The sequence below is a fragment of the Nuphar pumila genome, chromosome 3 (genome assembly GCF_984573655.1).
Source record: "Nuphar pumila chromosome 3, dmNupPumi1.hap1.1, whole genome shotgun sequence".
In the NCBI taxonomy this organism is placed as follows: domain Eukaryota; kingdom Viridiplantae; phylum Streptophyta; class Magnoliopsida; order Nymphaeales; family Nymphaeaceae; genus Nuphar; species Nuphar pumila.
In genome coordinates, this window is record NC_143251.1 from 51,549,419 (window position 1) to 51,570,008 (window position 20,590).

General features: G+C 32.3%; 1 pseudogene; it reads right to left on the bottom strand.

Moving 5' to 3' along the window:
* Positions 1 to 254: 254 nt before the first annotated feature.
* The window catches only part of LOC149842876 (lysine histidine transporter 1-like), a 31,221-nt pseudogene continuing 10,885 nt past the window's right edge, over positions 255 to 20,590 (bottom strand).

Below are 20,590 nucleotides of genomic sequence, written 5' to 3' on the forward strand. Positions count from 1 at the left end.
TAGTCTTCAAAGTACTGATCATATTAAGATGTATGAAAAATGTAAGCAATTAATACAAGACATTTAAATAGGAATAAAATATTAGTGGCTTTTATAAGCCTACTGGTTCAACTTTAGCATTGCATTGTCAAGGTGGTATAGATCAAGCAAACCTACAAGCATGGTTTTGCATATTTCTTCTCTAGTAAAATCTTTAAAAAGGTTTGAAACAACTTTGTTTGGCCTTCTACTTGTGGCAGTTCAGAGAAAATGGATCACGAGTAGAACTTGTAGCTCTTGGTAGAGAGGATGATTTGTCATAGACAACCAATTGGTGATCCAGTCATAAGTAATACACCAAGAATGATAGATAGTTGTGATGCAATAAAATACGTAGTTATTCCCATGGTTTTTAGTTAGCATGTTATGTAATAAGGTGAAAGAGAAGTATGCAATTATCCCTTATTTAGTTGAATATACCGACCTATCCAATTTGTAGTCCAAGATAAGCTAAATCTTTTGGGCTTGCAAATGGCTAGCCACATGATGCATGATAGCTAAAAAAAGATCAAAACATTTATCTTAGAAAAATCACAATTACATAAACTGAGAAAAGATATAAAGCTTTTTGTACTAACAAAATATGTAGTTAGAGAAAGTACAAATCCTCTGAAGAAACCAAGCAACCCTCCAAGGAAAGGAAAGGTTATAGCAACAAAACATGTGATGTTGCATACAGAAAAGACAATAAGCAATTGAAGAAACAAGAGCTATCAAGACTCCTCAATCAGGCAACTATGCGACAAAAGCACTCTTACCAACATATAAACGGTGTGCAATTAAGTAAAGTGAAACACTAGGCCTAAAGTGAAGCCTATTCACCAACACTTACATTATCATATCAAATACTGGCATTGCATATATCTACTTTAAAATCAAAGCAAAAAATTGATTTAGATTCTTTATGAAATCATGACAAATAGTATTACTGATAACAATTTCCATGGAGAAGACAGAGGTGATCACTTGATAACTTCCAATGACATGAATGACCACAAACATGTTAGCTGATGTAATCAACCAACACAGTGTCTACAAAGAAAGCAAGATGTTATCAGCTATATCATTTCCAAATGCCCATTAACCAATTAATGAAACAGGTAAATAACCAATTACACCCTTCCACATGGGCTTCTTTGATGTGGAAGCCTTTAGACCATATTCTAAGTATACTTGTTTTCCCTTATAGACGAAGGCTCCCCAAACAATTGTGGACTAACTACTATAAAATAAAAAAGATTAAAGACAAAAGAAAAATAAAATCAAATTTGCAACTCAAAAGAGAAACATGTAGTTTAAAAGCAATAAGTATGGAACATGACCAAGTTCATGAACTTCGGTGTTCATGCTACTAGATTTTAATAACATGTAAGAAGATATATTTATCTGACATAAAGAAAAACAAATTGGTAAATTGAAATGTTGTTACTAGTAAAAACAATATTCAACATTATATATATTCCAAGTTCATGAATGCTTCATTAGATGTCCAAAACCATGCTCAACATTCAAGGAAACATGAAGAAGTTAAGAATCAAGAAAATTAATAGGTAAACCTTAGAGACATGACTGCAACAACCAAGGAGATTTGAGATATTGAATTGAAATTGGGCAATTGAGAGAAGATGAGTTGCGCAAATGCAAACATCATGATGAAATAAGTGAGTTGTATGTGTTTGTAATTCGTGCAGTTTGTACCAACAAATTTCTGAAGTGATTTCCCACTGGTGACTATGTACATAATGTTTGTGCCAACTTCTACAGTGAGTTGTTGTGGCACGACAATGTACAAACTTATACTTTCCCCAAAAGTATGTTGGCTAAGTTCATGACATCTGTCGAACCATTTTCCAAGCATCATCTCATGCATCTCAACCATTTGCCATAAAGTGTATAGGGTGATGATCTAAGATAGCACTAGCACTACAATACCAAGGCCCCTGCAAATACAGCAACTACCAAAACAAATGTCATCAAAAAAATAATTTAATGACATTAATTTTAATAAAAAAAATAAAAAGAAAAAATTGTAATGATCTTAATTTTAAGAAAACAATCACTGTTAACTCATTAAGTGGGTTATACAAGCTACATCCTGTGCAATATTTTATAAGCAGGAAATATAAATAGAAAATGACCATAGTATACGACAAAAATGATGTGTTTGCCAAAATGTCTTATAATTTTTAAAATTTGTTTGATGTCTAAATTCATAAATTTGTAGCTTTAAAATAACCTTTTTGGTTGCGAATGTCTTTAAGATCTAAGAATTTTCTTTATTAAATACTCTCACATTTACAAATGTCATCACACATATGCGAACCTTTGTAAAAAAATGTCGCATGTGCTCATATTTAGGAGAAAATTCACATATTTGGAAGAAAATTAACATATTTATGTGAAAATTCACATATTCTCATATTTGGGAGGAAATTCACATATCTAGAGGAAATTTGCTTATGCAAAGGGTAAAAAGATCTTTTTAAAGTTAGAAAATTATGAATTTGGACATTGGGCAAATTTTAAATATTGTAGGGAATTTCGAGGAACACATCATTTTTGTTGTACAATATGGTTATTTTTCAAAATATAGAAAGCTTGTCAAAATATTATTGTCACATTTATTGATATATGTTAATATGGGGTTTATCAAGAACTAAACTCAAGGGAAATAGGATACATAGAGTTGACTCCATAAAACTAGGGGATTTGATGATGATGATGAGACAAAATGATGTATAGTGCAGGGGGCCACCAAGCATAATAACATCATCCCTGGTCCTTAGCGTGTTTCATCTCTTAGACCAAATGCCACAGTCTATACCACAACTACCCCATCTCCTATTGGACCACCTCATGAATATTGTGACTTTTAGCTACATGAGTTTTATTTTTCAAGTTCATACGGGTTGAAGGAGTGTTTGCCTTCCAAGGTATGCTTGGATTTGATCATAATCATAAATTCAAATACTCATATTGGGAAGGACATTCATCATCTTGTACATGTCCCACTTGATGCCTAGCATGACAATGAATGTTTAAGATCCATTAAAAACTTCAGAATTTTCTAGTTTTCCTACTTTCCTACTGCCAATAAATTCATGAAATACCGAATAATTAGTGGAAAATTGAGCTTGAATGTTGATGAAAACCACATTCACAAATTTTGGTGTTTCTATTGGGAAATGTTACAACTGAAGCACGTCATGAATTTCTGTCTTTTAAACTACTCAAACTGCACTTGTTAATGTGCATGTTTGTTACTTTCGTTCCACTTCTAGTTAATATATTAATAAGGTTAGGACTCCTGCTTATTCCTACAGTAACAAAAAGTGGTCAACTTGACCAAGGTGATATCCCATGTGGTAACAAGGTCCTGTGTCAAGCTGAAGGCCCATGATCGAATCCCTCTGCCACATGGTGCAGTTGTTCTGATAGGGGTTGGCCTAACCCCAGCTTGCCTTTCAAAGAAAAAGTAGCCAACTTGACTAAAAAAAATCGAGTTATATATAAGATTCAAATGGTTCGAATTTGGGTGAGATGTGCTCAATATCAAATTCTTTTAATCAGATGTGGATAACCTAATTTGGATGGATAAAAGCTCATACCAAATCTGATTTTCTTTACATGTAAGTGGGTGCAGATATTCATCAAATCCAGATATCTCAAGTGCAAAAAAATCAAAATCATATATGCAACTGATTATAACCAGATATAGTTTTCGCTTACCAAATCTGACTAAATGGAGTTAAGATCTCTCTTACCAAATCTGACTAATTTGATTGGTCAGATATCGAATGAAATCAGATCCACTGACATATCTAGTTTCACTTAGTATAACAGGACTTAAGAGTCAAATGAGATAGCTGGATGGTTAGGTCGCACTATCGTAACCAAGGGATTTTTTGTTCAAATCCCACAAGGGTTATCCTCTGACACCTTTCCTATTAAAAGGAAAAACAAAAAAGGACTTAGATAAACCACCCAAATAATGTGCTTAAAGCTCAACTGAATCATGTTGGATTGCCCCAAGTTCTGATCTCTCATTTGCTTCTAAATGTAATTTCTTGTTTTTTTTTTCAGCAGAAAAGGGAAAATTTTTACTACTCCATTATTTTTTTCATAGAAAATAAACATGGGAATCTTTCTAAATTAATGTCTAGAAAACCCCATTTTCTGGAAGAAAAAAGTCAGCCTAACCACTAAGAATTTGGATTTTTTTCTAGAAAAAAATTGTTCCTTTGCACTCTAACCAGTGAAAACATTTTCCATTTTACATGAAACATATAGGAAAGTTTGCTTATGTGAAAAAATGCCAGGTAATTTTTTTTCCTATGAAGCCCTCTCACGCTTTCATCGAGTCGGTCGGGTAACCATAGTTGCAACATACAGATATGAGGCTAGTATAGGTACAAGGTACGAATATTGATATGCAAGTGTTTAAATGTTTCTGGTATGTTTTTACTTTAAGTACATATTAATATGGCTTTAATAAATTTGCATATAAATATCTAGTAAACATTGTTGTGGGTTCATAACTACACTTTGTTCCTTGCTCATGACTACAAAAATCTAATACAATACAATTAAAAAAATTATAAAAAAAAAGTGATCTAAGATTCCCACGGATGAAGTCATGCAAGATTGCGTGCACTTCACAATTAAATGGATAAATGAGAAACATGGGATCACTACCACCATTAATATCATCATCATCCCTGCCATCATGCCATCATCATCATCATCTCACAACTGTCAACATCTTCACCATTATCATCTCATAATTGTCAATTTCTTTTTCATTTATTACACTAGAAACTCCACTCAAGATCTGAGATTTGACCACACTAGTCATATCTTGTTATACCTATGGCCCCTCTCATCCCCCCGGTGAACTTCTTACTTCACCTAAGGGATCAGGGTGCTTTTAGGAATGCTTTATATCAAAAAGTGTACTTCAAAGAAAACTTTAAGAGAAAAAGTCTATAAGAGTCGGAAAAAACATCCACCTTGTATCACTTTTTCCTACATCTTTCTCACTTCAGGCACATTTGGAAGAGAGAGAAACTCTCATTGGAAAAAAAAGTTTTGCCTATAAGAATTTTTTATATGAAAAGTTTTCGCTTGTTTGTACAGCATGAGAAAAACTAGTGGGAAAATGTGAAAAAATGAGAGAGGAGGAGGAGGGTGGTGGTGGTGGTGGTGAGATGGTGGGCGGTGATGGTGATTAGATGGGTGGTGGATAGTGTCAAAATAAATTTTCTCTTGGTAGGAAGCATTCCTCCAACCCCCGCGGTGGAATGTTTTCTATCAAAAAGTGTACTTTTTACAAAAACTCTCTTAGCAAAAAAGTTTTGCTCGTTTATAAAGGTCGGAAAATCCGTATGGATTTTTTCATTTTCCATCACTTTTTCTACCTCTTTTCCACTTCCAAACGTGCCCTTATTTTGTGATAGAGTTGGATAGCATCCACCTTGGATAGAAAGTTTAACTTAAAATATTGATGCTATACTCAAGGGATATTTGTTAAGTATTGGATCTGATTCATGTGTAGTGATGCAAACACCTATATTACTTAAAGATGGATGGAAGGCAGTCTTGTGCAAACTATTAATATAGGTATTTACATGCCATGTGTTATTCTTTTTATGACAAGGAACCCTCATCGAAGTGAGGAAAGCTTTGGGTGGGGCCCCACGACTACCCAGCCTTATTTGGTGCACCTCTCAAAAAGCTACGGACACACTTGTGTGACAGTAGAGTTTGATCTGATGACTTCATCTGAGCACTGGCACTCACAACCACCCCCATTGGCCAAAAGTGTGAACCACCAGCAGTGGTTACATGCCATGTGTTGTTGTCTACATATCATTTACAAATTGGTTTAACAGTTTGTTATTAAGGGAAGAACTGATCCATTATGAGAGAGAGAGAGAGATCAGTCTCTTTGGTGTAACCGGGTCTTGTCAGACCCGTTTTTGGATCTAAAAATTACAACTAAACCCGATCTAATTTGATTCGAATTTGGATTCAGATTTTGGTATGGCTAAAATTTAAAGCCTATATGAGTTGACGGGTATGAGTGTAAATATGTTAGTGTTCAAATGGTTAAGTCTTAACTAAACCCATTTTTGATCAAGTCCAACAAATAGACCCACCAAATCCAGTTTGACTTGGGCTCATGCTTGGGTTCAATTATGACTAAAAATTATGGACCCATATGGCTTAACATATTTAGGTAAAACAAAGGTCAGTTCCAAAATGCTTGGGTCTTAAATTGGTTCATGTTTTGGGTTTTAGGCCTAGATATTATTAAGATTGTAGGCTTGTATGGGTAAATCGTTTCAAGTATAAATTAGGTTGAGTATAAATGAGTGGGTTTGTTTAAATACGAGTTTGTTCTATTAATATTTAAAAAAAAATTAGTTAAAAAAGGAGCCTTATTTGTAAAGACCCAAACCGGGGCCTCTTGAGCCCACGTTTATGGGTGCTAATTTCTAGAGAAAATTATCAAAACAACCTAAAAAACCATGCCAAATTTTGTTTTTATAATAATGTCCATTCATCTATCAATAATAATAACCATTCAGATTTTTAAAGTAGTCAAATTACATGCCCCAAATTAAAGGAATGAAGAGACAATAAGCAAAGTACTTCTCGATCAAAATACTTCTCGATCAAAAGGGCAAGTCCACAAGTCAAGTAATCCTTATGATTTCTTTGTTTATTTTATTTTTGTATGATTATCATGTTTCTGTTTTTTCTTTTTAATATTTAGCTTTCTCTTTTTTATACTCCTTATGATTTCAAGCCATGTAGTTTCTTGCGGTTGTTGTTTTTAATCTTTTTTGTTAGTCTTTCTACTTACATTATAAGAAATGAATGATGTTTTCTCCTGCAATTACTGAATATGTTTGAATATTTTCTCTTAATTAGTACCTTATTTACTTTCTCTATTTTTCCAATTTAATCTGTATGAATTTTATTTTTTAAGTTATTTAATTTCTATCTTTTTTGGTATATTAGAAAACTATCCTAGATCTTAAGGTTTCTATATTTCAAAAAATAACCATATTGCACAACAAAAATGATGTGTTCGCGAAATGCCCTATAATTTTTGAAATTTGCCTGATGTCTAAATTCACAAAATTTAACTTTAAAAAGACCTTTTTACCCTTCTCACAAGTGATTTTCCTCCAGATATGTAAACTTTCTCCCAAATATGAGAATATGTAAATTTTCAACAGAATATGTGAATTTTTTTTCAAATATGTGAATTTTCTCCTAAATATGAGAATATGCGACCATATTTTTTACAGAGGTTCGCATATGTGTGATGACATTTGTAAATGTGAGAGTATTTACTAAAAGAAGGTTCTTACATTTTTGGGACATTCGCAACTAGAAAGATTATTTCAAAGCTAAAAATTTGTGAATATGGACAATGGAAAATTTTTGAAAAATTCAAGACATTTTGGGAAACACATCATTTTTGTTGTATACTACCATCATTTTTCATTTATATTTCATGGTTATAAAATGTTGTGCTTCACCCACATAATGTAACTTGGATGACCCACTTAATGGGTTAACAAAAGTTGTTTCCTTAAAATTAAGATCATTTAAATTTTTTCTTGTTGATTTTTTTATTAAAATTAAGGTTATTGAAATAATTTCTTATTAACATTTGTTTTGGTAGTTGTAGTATTTGCATGGGCTCTGGTTTTGTAATGCTAATGCTATCTTGGATCATATCCCTCTACACTTGGTGCCTAGAAAACCGTACAACAGATATCATGAATTTAACCAGCACGCTTTTGGGGAAAGACTAGGCTTGTACATTGTCGTGCCACAACAACTCATTGTAGAAGTTGGCACATCACTAGTGGGAAATAACTGCAAAAATTCATTTTGTTATCGATAATACTATTTGTCATGATTTCATGAAAAATCTAAATTGAATTTTTTGTTTTGTTTTGGAAATAGATATATGCAATGTCAGTATTCGATATGATAAAGTTAATGTTGGTGGAAAGCTTCACTTTACGCCTAGTGTTTCACTTCGCTTAATTACATGCAGTTTATATGTTGGTAAGAGTGTTTCTATCGCATGGTTGTTGCATGGTTGCCTGATTGAGGAGACTTGATAGTGCTTGTTTCTTCAATTGCTTATTGTCCTTTCTGTATTTAGAATTTACATGTTTTGTTGCTATAACCTTTCCTTTATTTAGAGGGTTGCTTGGCTTTTTTGGAGGATTTGCTCTATCTCAAATTACATATTTTGTGAGTACAAAAAGCTTTATTTCTTTTCTCATATTCAGCTTGATTTTTCTAAGATAAATGTTTTGGCCTTCTTTTAACTGCCTTGCATCATGTGGCTTGCTATTTGCATGCCCAAAAGATTGAGCTTATCTTGGACTACAAATTGGGTAAGTCGGTATATTAAACTAAATAAGGTATGATAGCACATTGCTTAAGCAAATTTCTTTTTTTTTCACCTTATTACATAACAAGCTAACTATAAAACATGGGAATAACTAGGTATTTTATTGCATAATAGATACCTATCATTCTTGGTGTGTTACTTATGACTTCATCACCAATTAGTGGTCAAAGACAAATCATCCTCTCTGCAAAGAGTTACAAGTTCTACTCGTGATCCATTTTCTTTAAACTGTCACAAGTAGAAGGCCAAACAAAGCTTTTTCAAAACTTTTTAAAGATATTACTGGAGAAGAAATATGCAAAACCACACTTGTAAATTTGCTTGATATGGACCACCTTGACAATGCAATGCTACAGTTGAACCAACAGGCTTATACGAGCTACTAATATTTTATTCATATTTAAATGTCTTACATTCATCACTTATGTTTCTCACACATTTTAATATGATCAATACTTTGTATCATGAAAACTAGGAGATAGTTTCCATTTTGTCGTTCACACGCCCAACCTTAACAATATAGTGTAATGAGGACCTTGGATTTTCATTTAGAGGGAAAGTTTAGAAAAGGCACCTAAAGTTTGGGCATTAATAAAAAAGGCACATAAGTTTTGGAAAATTTTAAAAATGCACCTAAAAAATATTGTGGTTAATTAAAAGGCACAAGAGTTTACTACCCTTCTCACAAGTCATTTTCATTCGGATATGTGAACTTCATCCCAAATATAAGAATATGTGAATTTTCACCTGAATATATGATTTTTTTTTCAAATATGTGAATTTTCTCCTAAATATGAGAATATGCGGCCTTTCTTTTACAGAGGTTCACATATGTGTGATGCCATTTGTAAATGTGAGAATATTTACTAAAATATGGTTCTTACATTTTGGGTACATTCGCAACTAGAAAGATTATTTTAAAGCTAAAAATTTGTGAATATGGACATCAGACAAATTTTGAAAATTGTAAGGCATTTTGGGAAACATGTCATTTTTGTCGTATACTATGATCAATTTCCATTTATATTTCTTGGTTATAAAATGTTGTGCTTCACCCACAAAATGTAGCTTGGATGACCCACTTAATGGGTTAATAGTGGTTGGATGACCCACATAATGGTGATAAAATGTTGATCACTAAATATGATTCATGTTGACGATGTAAATAGAATGATTCACTTAATACATTAGTGGTCATTTCATTAACATTAAGATCATTGAAATGATTTTGTTGACATTTGTTTTGGTATTTGTTGTATTTGCAGGTGCCCTGATATTATAGTGCTAGTGTTATCTTGGATCATCACCCTCTATACTCTATGACAAATGGTTTAGATGCATGAGATGGTGTCTGGAAAACGGTTCAACAAATATCATGAACTTAACCAACATGCTTTTAGGGTAATACTAGGCTTGTACATTGTCGTGCCACAACAACACATTGTAAAAATTGGCACAGACATTGTGTACATGATCACTGGTAGAAAATCATTGCAGAAATTTATTGGTACAATATGCATGAATTAAAAACACATATGAGTCACTTATTTCATCATGATGTTTATATTTACCCAACTCCTCCTCTTTCAATTTCCCATTTTCAATTCAATATCTGAGATCTCTTTGACAACTGCAGTCATGTCTCTAAGGTTTGCCTGTTAATTTTCTTAATTCTTCACGTTCTTCACGTTCTTCAAATATCGAGCATGGGTTTGGACATCTCATGAAGTGTAAAACCCATGAATTTTAAGGAATTATCAATGAAGTAAAAATGTGTAGTTGTGTGAAATAATATGATTTTTGTAATGGTCAATGTGATTTCGATGCTTGCGGGTTAATAGAGTGAAACGGATAACGAATACTAGAAATGGGACTTGGATCTGAACTTTAGCGAGATTTGAGGACCCAACCCAATTCATGAAGTTATCTCAAAAAAAATTGAATGCTTCAAGACTCTAGCGTGAGATCCGAAGCACAATAAATATAAGATAGCGCGAAGATTGAAAGACATGAGAAAACCCGCATGGAAATACAAAAAATCCACCAACTAGAGAAAACGTTCCAAGAAGACATACAGGAAATTTCCTTACGAAATTAAACAAGTGGTGGTGTGGTGTAGTGGCAGTATGCACGGTTGTGTAGAGCCACAACTCTAGTTCAAAACCATTGTGCGCCTATGTAGAAATAAAAAATGTTCCTTTTTAATGGAATTTAAAACAGAACAAAAAATGGTTAAATACAATTAAATCTACATAGTTTTCTTTCCCTTTGTGCTAGAAAGTTTACAAACTCAACTTCTATTTTTTCTAATTTTCTTGCTTATGTTTTACTGAAGGAAAATATACATATTGTTTATGGTGATATGTAGTTTGAAAACTCATTGAGCTAACATTCAAGATAGACAGCTCAACATTAGCATGACACAATCACACTCTCATATATGAACTTTCAAGACATTAACCATAGATTGTTGATGAGACCATGATGCATAGAGAATGAGCTTTTGTCCTTTTGTTGCTATGTGATAAAATCCTTGTAATCTGATATTTTTTTCTTTCTAATTATTTTTTATGATTATGACAAGCCCCCAAGTTGAATTTTTTGGTCATTGGGCAACTCCATCAATGATGACTCTCTTGTATTAAAAAATATCATGTTTTTAGTGTCGCTTTCCTAAAAAGATTTAGCTTTCTTTGTTTATTTTATTTTTGTATGTTTATCACGTTTCTATTTTTCTTTTTAATATTTAGCTTTCTCTTTTTTTACTCGTTATGATTTCAAACCATATAGTTTCTTGTGGTTGTTGTTTTTAATCTTTTTTGTTAGAGTCTTTCTACTTACATTATAAAAAATAAAGGATGCTTTCTATTATTGAACATGTTGGAATATTTTTTCTCAATTAGTATCTTATTTACCTTTCTCTGTTTTTCCAATTTAATCTATATGGATTTTATTTTTTAAGTTATTTAATTTCTCTATCATTTTTGGTATATTAAAAATTTATCCTAGATCTCAAGCTTTCTATATTTCAAAAAATAATTGTACTGCACAACAAAATTGATGTGTTCCTTGAAATGCCCTACAATTTTTGAAATTTGCTTGTTGTTCAAATTCACAAATTACTAACTTCAAAAAGACCTTTTTACCCTTCTCACAAGTCATTTTCCTCCAGATATGTGAACTTCTTCCCAAATATAAGAATATGTGAATTTTCACCTAAATATGTGAATTTTTTCCAAATATGTGAATTTTCTCCTAAATATGAGAATATGCGACCTCTTTTTTAGAGAGGTTCACATATGTGTGATGACATTTGTAAATATTAGAGTATTTACTAAAAGAAGGTTCTTATATTTCTTGGACATTCACAACCAGAAAGATTATTTTAAAGCTAAAATTTTGTGAATATGGATATCAAGCAAATTTTGAAAATTTGTAAGATGTTTTGAGAAACACATCATTTTTGTCGTATAATACTATCATTTTCTATTTATATTTTCTGACTATAAAATGTTGTGGTTCACCCATAGGATATAGCTTGGATGACCCACTTAATGGGTTAACAATGGTTTTTTCCTTAAAATTAAGATCATTCAAATTTTTTCTTGTTTTTTTTATATATTAAAATTAAGGTCATTGAAATGATTTTTGGTTGACATTTGTTTTGCTAGTTGTTGTATTTGCAGGAGCCCTAGTATTATAGTGCAGTGCTATCTTGGATTATCACCATCTACACTTTATGGCAAATGATTGAGATGATGCCTGAAAAACCATTCAACAGATATCATGAACTTGGCAAGCATCATTTTGGGAAAAGACTAGGCTTGTACATTGTCATGCCACAACAACTCATTATAGAAGTTGGCACAGACATTATGTACATGGTCACTAGTGGGAAATAACTTCACAAATTCATTTTGTTATCAATAATATTATTTGCAATGATTTAATGAAGAATCTAAATTGAATTTGTTGTTTTGTATTGAAAGTAGATATATGCAATGTCAATATTCGATATGATAGAGTCAGTGTTGGTGAAGAAGCTTCTCTTTCGGCGTAGTGTTTCACTTTGCTTGATTTCATGGAGTTTATATCTTGGTAAGAGTGCTTTTGTCGTATGGTTGTGGCATGGTTGCCTAATTGAGGAGTTTTGATAGTTCTTGTTTCTTTAGTTGCTTATTCTTCTTTCTCTATGCAACATTCACATGTTTTGTTGCTATAACATTTCTTTTCTTTTGAGGGTTGCTCGGTTTCTTTGAAGGATTTTCACTATTTTAAACTACATATTTTGTGAGTACAAAAAGCTTTATTTTTTTCTCACTTAATGTAAGCTTGATTTTTCAAAGATAACTATCTTGGCCTTTTTTTAGCTACCCTACATCATGTGTCTTGCCATTTGCAAGCCAGAAAATTCAGCTTATCTTGAACTACAAATTGGGTAAGTCGGTATATTCAACTAAATAAGGGATGATAGCACACTGTTGAATTAATTTTTTTTTCTTTCACCTTATTACATAACAAGCTTACTGAAAAACATGAGAGTAACAAGGTATTTTATTGCATCACAGATATCTATCATTCTTGGTGTGTTACTTATTACTGCATCACCATTTGGTGGTCCAAGACAAATCATCCTCTTTGCAAAGAGCTACAAATGTTACTCATGATCCATTTTCTCTAAATTTTCACAAGTAGAAGACCAATCAAAGTTTTTTAAAACCCTTTTAAAGATTTTACTGGAGAAGAAATATGCAAAATCATGCTTATAGATTTGTTTGATCTAGACCACCTTGAAAATGCAATGCTACAGTTGAACCAGAAGGCTTATAAAAGCTACTAGTATTTTATTCCAATTTAAATGTCTTGCATTTATTTCTTACATTTCTCACACATTTTAATATGATTTGTACTTTGTATCATGCAGACTAGGAAACAATTTTTATTTGCTCGTTCACATGCCCAACCTTATAAACAATATATTGCAATGAGGACCCTGGGTTTTTATTTAGAAGAAAATTTTAGAAAAGGCACCTAAAGTCTGGGCATTAATAAAAAAGGCACATAAGTTTTGGAAAATTTTAAAAATGCACCTAAAAAATATTGTGGTTAATTAAAGAGGCTGAGGAGTTTACTACCTTTCACACGAGTGAATTTTCTCCAGATATGTGAACTTCCTCCCAAATATAAGAATATTTGAATTTTCACCTAAATATGTGATTTTTTTTTCAACTATGTAAATTTTCTCCTAAATATGAGAATGTGAGCTTTTTTTATAGAGGTTCACATATGTGTGATGACATTCGTAAATGTGAGAGTATTTACTAAAAGATGGTTCTTACATTTTGGAGACATAAACAACCAGAAAGATTGTTTTAAAGCTAAAAATTTGTGAATTTGGATATCAGGAAGAATTTGAAAATTGTAAGACATTTTGGGAAATACATCATTTTTGTCGTATACTACGATCATTTACAATTTATATTTTCTAGTTATAAAGTGTTGTGCTTCACCCACAGGATGTAGCTTGGATGACCCACTTAATGGGTTAACAGTGGTTGTTTTCTTAAAATTAAGATCATTCAATTTTTTTCTTGTTGATTTTTTTATTAAAATTAAGGTCATTGAAATGATTTTTTGTTAACATTTATTTTGGTAGTTACAGTATTTGTAGGGGCTCTCGTATTGTAGTGCTAGTGCTATCTTGGATCATCACCCTCTACACTTTATGGCAAATTGTTAAGATGCATGAGATGGTGCCTAGAAAACCGTTCAACAGATATCATGAACTTGACCAGCACGTTTTTGGGGAAAGACTAAGCTTGTATATTGTCGTGCCACAACAACTCATTGTAGAAGTTGGCACAGACATTGTATACATGGTCACTAGTGGGAAATAACTACAAAAATTTATTTTGTTATCGATAATACTATTTGTCATGATTTCATGAAAAATCTAAATTGAATTTTTTATTTTGGAAATAGATATGCAATGTCAGTATTCGATATGATAAAGTCAGTGTTGGTGAAAAGCTTCACTTTAGGCCTAGTGTTTCACTTCACTTAATTGCATGCAGATTATATGTTGGTAAGAGTACTTTTTGTCGCATGGTTGCCTGATTGAGAAGTCTTGATTGTAAGACCCACAAATTTTTGGAAATTTTAATCTAATAAAGCAAAATTTTAATATGGAAAATAAATGTTGTGAAAATATTGATTTAATATTTAACTTATCTAATTAATGTTGTTTATATTTTTAGAATGTAGAATTTTTTTATTACTTAACCAAAAGATTAAACCAATGATTATTTGTTAAATGATCTTAATTGATTAGAAACAATGTGTAATTAGCCTTAGAGTAGCTAATTACTTTTGAATTATTCCTTAAGCTATAATTTTAATTAAGATAAAATATACTAAAGTATTAATGCAGAGTTTGGACCTAATTGGATCAAATCAAACTAGAAGATCCAAAGTAGAAAAAATATAGTGAAATGAAATTTCAAGAAAAATAAGAACTAATATGAAATTTCAAGAAAAATAAGAACTAATATGAAATTTTCATAAATTGAGGTTCCTAAAAGTAATATCAACAAATAATAAAGATAATAAATAATAAAGTATGGTAAAAAGGTAACTTGGTAGTTAAGATAGTTGAATTAGAACTAAATTAGAGGACAACGACGGTTGTTGCTAATCATTACCTTGAGATTTGCAATCTAAGTGAGATCTAATTAGTCTCAAGTAGAATCTTTACAAATCCTAGGTAAATCCAAAGAAGAAGAAAAGTTAGAATCCTTAGCATTGGTATAGGTTTCCATATTAAGAAAAGTCTTCATATGCTATGGAAGTCAAGGGTCATACATGGAAGATTTTTTTTGAGAATTAGGTTGGACAAATCCCAACCTTCAATTCTCTTCAATGATCTAAGCCACATATCTTCTTGTAATCATTACCTCGTGTTTATAAATATCACTCTAAATTGAGAATGAAAGGCATCCAAGAACTCTCCCTCTCTTCTCTCTCTCTTTTTCTCTTCATCTACCATGATTTTGGTATTTTGCTCATCTTCTCCATTTTAGTGTAGTGTAGGGTGTCCATTAAAGAACTCTACTCTACACCATTTGTGAGTTGAAAATCCAAGGGTGAAGTAGTTCAAACTAGTTGCAACAATAAGATAGGGTAAGTGGATTTATGAATTAAACAGCAAATGTATTTCAAAAATCTTTTTCCACACATCTATTTTTGAATTACTCAAACTATGACAAAATAAGGATTGGTCGGACAGACCCAGTCCAGACCCCAATTCTGGTCCAGGCTAAATTTGAACCATGTCTAGACCGTATAGGTTTGAACCAGCAACTGGTTCAGACCTGGGTCCATTTGGGTGAGCACAGACCTACCCAAAATCAAGCAGACCAGTTCAGGTGGTCTGCGCTGAGTCGATTTAAACCGACTAGACCAAATAGTCTGGTTCAGCCAAGTCTGAACCAAATTGTGTTATGTGGTCTAGACCAGTCCCAAGCTGGTTAAACAGGCCATTAACCAGTGGTTCCATTGGCATTGAAATCAAAACAAAAAAAAAAGAAAAGAAAAGACAAAAGCATAAAAAAAGGAAAGGAGAAAGAAATGGAAAGCTAGGTATTTACAAAAATCGGTTTTGACAATGGATGAAATAGAATTTATAACTTCAATAGATTGTGCAAAGTCCAATGCAAACAATACTCTCCTATGCATACTTGGAAGAAAATATTTGCATATGTCTAAGCCTTTCCATATGTAAAAACATCATATCAAGTTAGATGCACATACACTTTTGAAATTTAGGGTTTAATTGCCTTAAGATCAATGCAATGAAAAGAATGAATTTGTTCATGCCTACATGAATGAGTATGATTGAAGCGATGTTACATTATACAAAAATCAATACATGTATGTATATGATTCCAACGAGTGTGCGATGATTTTTCACATGAAAGTCTTACACTCGTCTATACTTATACTTGAGAAAAATGCAATATGAAAAGAACATACGGGTCTATGCATATAATAGATGCATGGCCGATATTTTTACACATGTTTATGATAAGTTCAAGGTGACATTACATTGTCTATGCTTATGGAATTCGCTATATGACAAAAACTCATGGAAATCATGTTTATCTATGCTCGCGATTGTGATAAGTACACTTTGACATAGAAAATGGAACAATTATGCTTATGCTTGACATAAATTCATTGAGTCATAATGTCTATGCACGGGCCAAGTGCCATATGATAACTCTTGTTTTGTATTGTGCTAAATACAAATTGCTTATGAAATAGTAAGGCTATGCAAAAAAAAGAAAGATGCATATAACATAAAGGAATACTTATACTTGCATAAGTAGCATATGATGCATAAAAGCATGTGATCATGATGTTCATTTTTTCATATAGATTATTACCTCTCAAATTGGCTATGATGCCTTCACAAAATGATATGCATAGTACATTATATAAATACATCTATTTGAATCTGAATTGTTATGCCTTATTATGCTATGACATGATATATTGAGGCATATATGAACATCATTGGACTTATGTGTGGTTATGAACTAAATGTGAAATGCATTGGTGAGCTAATGAGAGCCTGGGTGGGTTGTGACCCCACATCGTGAGAAGAAGTCTCACTACGTATGCAAACATCTACACATCTAAGATTTTGGTTATTGCCTTCAAAGACAAGGTGCTCACTTGGGCTCAGAACGCGTGATTTGGTTGGGCAAGACCATGTCATCATGTATACTACCCTTAGGGGAGTATACAGGCTATTGAGCCTAACTATCTCATGAAATGAGGGTATGGATTACTAACTACCCTAATCAAGATGAAACTGCCCATGTAACCCACACCCTGGTCCACCTTAGAGAGGGTGAAATGGTACAGCCCCGAGTGACAAATGTCAAATGTTGGTTTTAGCTACATGTCATACCTACTTAAAAATTAAGAAGCAAAGGAATCCTTAGACTTTCAGTCACTTAGAGTTAGGAAGGTCGAGGTTACCTAAAAATGGTAGGCCTCAGCTACTGCAGCGGTAGGGATTGCAATTCGGGTTTGCCCTTGCGTCGAAAATCTCTCAATTTTAAACTGTAGGCTTGGGTTGGTTTATTCAGTCATTAAGATGCTATGGCAAATATACAATTTGCATAATGAACACCGTAATATGCTCTAGTTGGTGCGATGACAATTGACTTTGCGTACCTAGAGGAGGTAAGCCTATCAAAACTAAAAATACTAACTGACTAACTTTGTTATGATTTATTGCATATTTGAAATTCCAAGTTATGATCATGTTATTGTATATTAAATTATAATCATGTTATTGCATAATTGAGATTCCAAATTATGATCATGTTATTCATATTATTTACTTGAGATTCCATGATATGATATTAAAGATACATGTTGATTTATCCGCAAGCATATGACTACCCTGAAGCATGTTATGATAGATTTTTTATTACTTATCACGATGCATGTGGCATAAATTCGTTTACTGGCTCACAAGAGTTTTGATCTCATTTCATGGGACCCAAGTGACAAATGATGATACAATGCAAGAGTGTGGTGTGTAGCGAGGCCATGATCCTTTCCTCCCTAACTAAGTTGTTGATCTTGAAACAAGCTTTTAGGTGTCTCATTTTTAAATGAGATGTTTTATTAGCATTTGGGGATGTGTAATATTTCATACTATATGAGACTCATGGAATAAAAATTATTTCCTTTGGTTTGTTAGATGGATCTCTATTTGAAATATATAACTTATTTCTGTAACCTGTGGGGATTGTCCAACTGTTTAAAACCTAAATTATTTTCGTTGTGCTATTTAAAAAAAAAATTATGGTTAAAATTCTACATTTTCAAGTTAGAAATTTTTAGGTGTTACATTGATAATTCTTGTTTCTTCAGTTGCTTATTGTCCTTTTTCTATGCAACATTCACATTTTTATTGCTATAACCTTTTCTTTCTTTGGACGGTTGCTTAACTACATATTTTGTGAGTACAAAAAGCTTTATTTCTTTTTTCAATTTATGTAAGCTTGATTTTCCTAAGATAAATGTTTTGGCATTTTTTTAGCTGCCCTTCATCATGTGTCTAGTCATTTGCAAGCCCAAAAAGATTCATCTTATCTTGGACTACAAATTGGGTAAGTCGATATATTCAACTAAATAAGGGATGATAGCACACTACTAAATCAAATTTCTTTCTTCTTTCACCTTATTGCATAACAAGCTAACTGAAAAACATGAGAATAACTAGGCACTTTATTGCATCATAGAGATGTATCATTATTGGTGTGTTACTTATGATTGCATCTCCAATTGGTGGTCTAAGACAAATCATCTTCTGCCAAGTGTTACAAGTTCTACTTGTGATCCATTTTCTCTCAACGGCCACAAGTAGAAGGCCAAACAAAGTTGTTTCAAACTTTTTTAAAGATTTTACTAGAGAAAAAATATGCTAAAACCACGCTTGTAGGTTTTATTGATCTGGACCACCTTGAAAATGCAATGCTATAGTTGAACCAACAGGCTTATAAAAGCCACTAGTATTTTATTCATATTTAAATGTATTGCATTCATTTCATACATTTCTCATTCATCTTAATATGATCAGTACTTTGGATCATGCAGACCAGGAGATAGTTTATATTTGCTCGTTCACATGACCAACCTTAACAATATAGTGCAACGAGGACTTTCAATTTTCATTTAGAAGAAAATTTTAGAAAAGACACTTAAAGTTTGTGCATTAATAAAAAAGGCACATAAATTTTCAAAAAAAATAAAAATTTACCTATAAAATATTGTGGTTAATTAAGAAGACCCAAGAGTTTACTACCATCAAGTTTGTTGTTAAATGTGATCTAAAATTACCATTTTACCTTCAACATCACATTTTCAAAAAATGCACATAAAAAAATAGGGAAGAAGTTTTTTAAAGGTTAACTAGTAAAATAACTCTCTTAACTCACATTGGGATAGTGATAAGCTATGTTAAATTGATGGAAGTTTTTTTTTATTAAAGGTGTAACAATTTAGGTGTCTTTTTAAAATTTTCCAAAATTTAGGTGTTTTTTATTAATTCCCAAACTTTTGGTGTTTTTTTGAATATTTTCCTTGTTTAGAATTCAAAACATTATTATTTTATCTACTTTATGCACTTGCTTGGAAAAGGTTGCGCTTTTGATTTGGCTTTGCACCTTTACTTGGAAGAAGTTGCAACACCAAAATAACATGTTAAATGATATAGGAGATGCATTCTCACTGGAGAAGTTGCGGACATCAACAGAAGTATATGGGAGTGGTGATGGTCTTAGTGCACTCTTTTTGCACGTAGCTTGGGCTTAGATGAAAACAGTGGACCAAATTTGATGTTAATCCTGCCAATAACATATGATCTAAGATTTATTTAGTATTATAACATGTCCTTCTATAAACTTTTAACAATAGGTCCAAGGAACCCATTGCTTGGGTGTGCATTATATATCATGTGGTTTGAAAGATGAAGAACACAGCCTTAACAGCAGGAATAAAGATAGCAGCAAGGCATTAATGATGGCTACGTGACATAGGCAATCATACAAGTGTGCCGACCAAAACTTACAGAAAACGTGTGTTTTATTCTTTTTGGTTTTCTAGAGACCCTCGGGGACACATCAAATGCAATCATGCATGTGAATTCAAAAGTTTCTTCTAGTAAAAATATTGGAAATTGTTTTTTATTCAGGTTATGCTATTGAATTACTTAATTTATATCTACTAATAAAATCCTTTTTTCAAAGCACTTAGATTTTTTCTTTTCTTTTCAAAAGTGCAAAGCACCAAGGTGTTCAAAGTATTTATCTTCCATTTCTACTTGGTATACTCAAATTCAAGTGGCCATGAAAACAGTGGCACAAGATAACCAAGTTTGGTGGATGACAAATAATCTGGTTTGTCAATAGCGATACCGATCATTTGCAGATTACAGAGGACCTAAACTTTTTGGGATAATTAGAATCTTCAGGAGTGTCTTACAACAGCTCATGGATTTTTTCTTTTGACTTTTGTCGAGGCCAA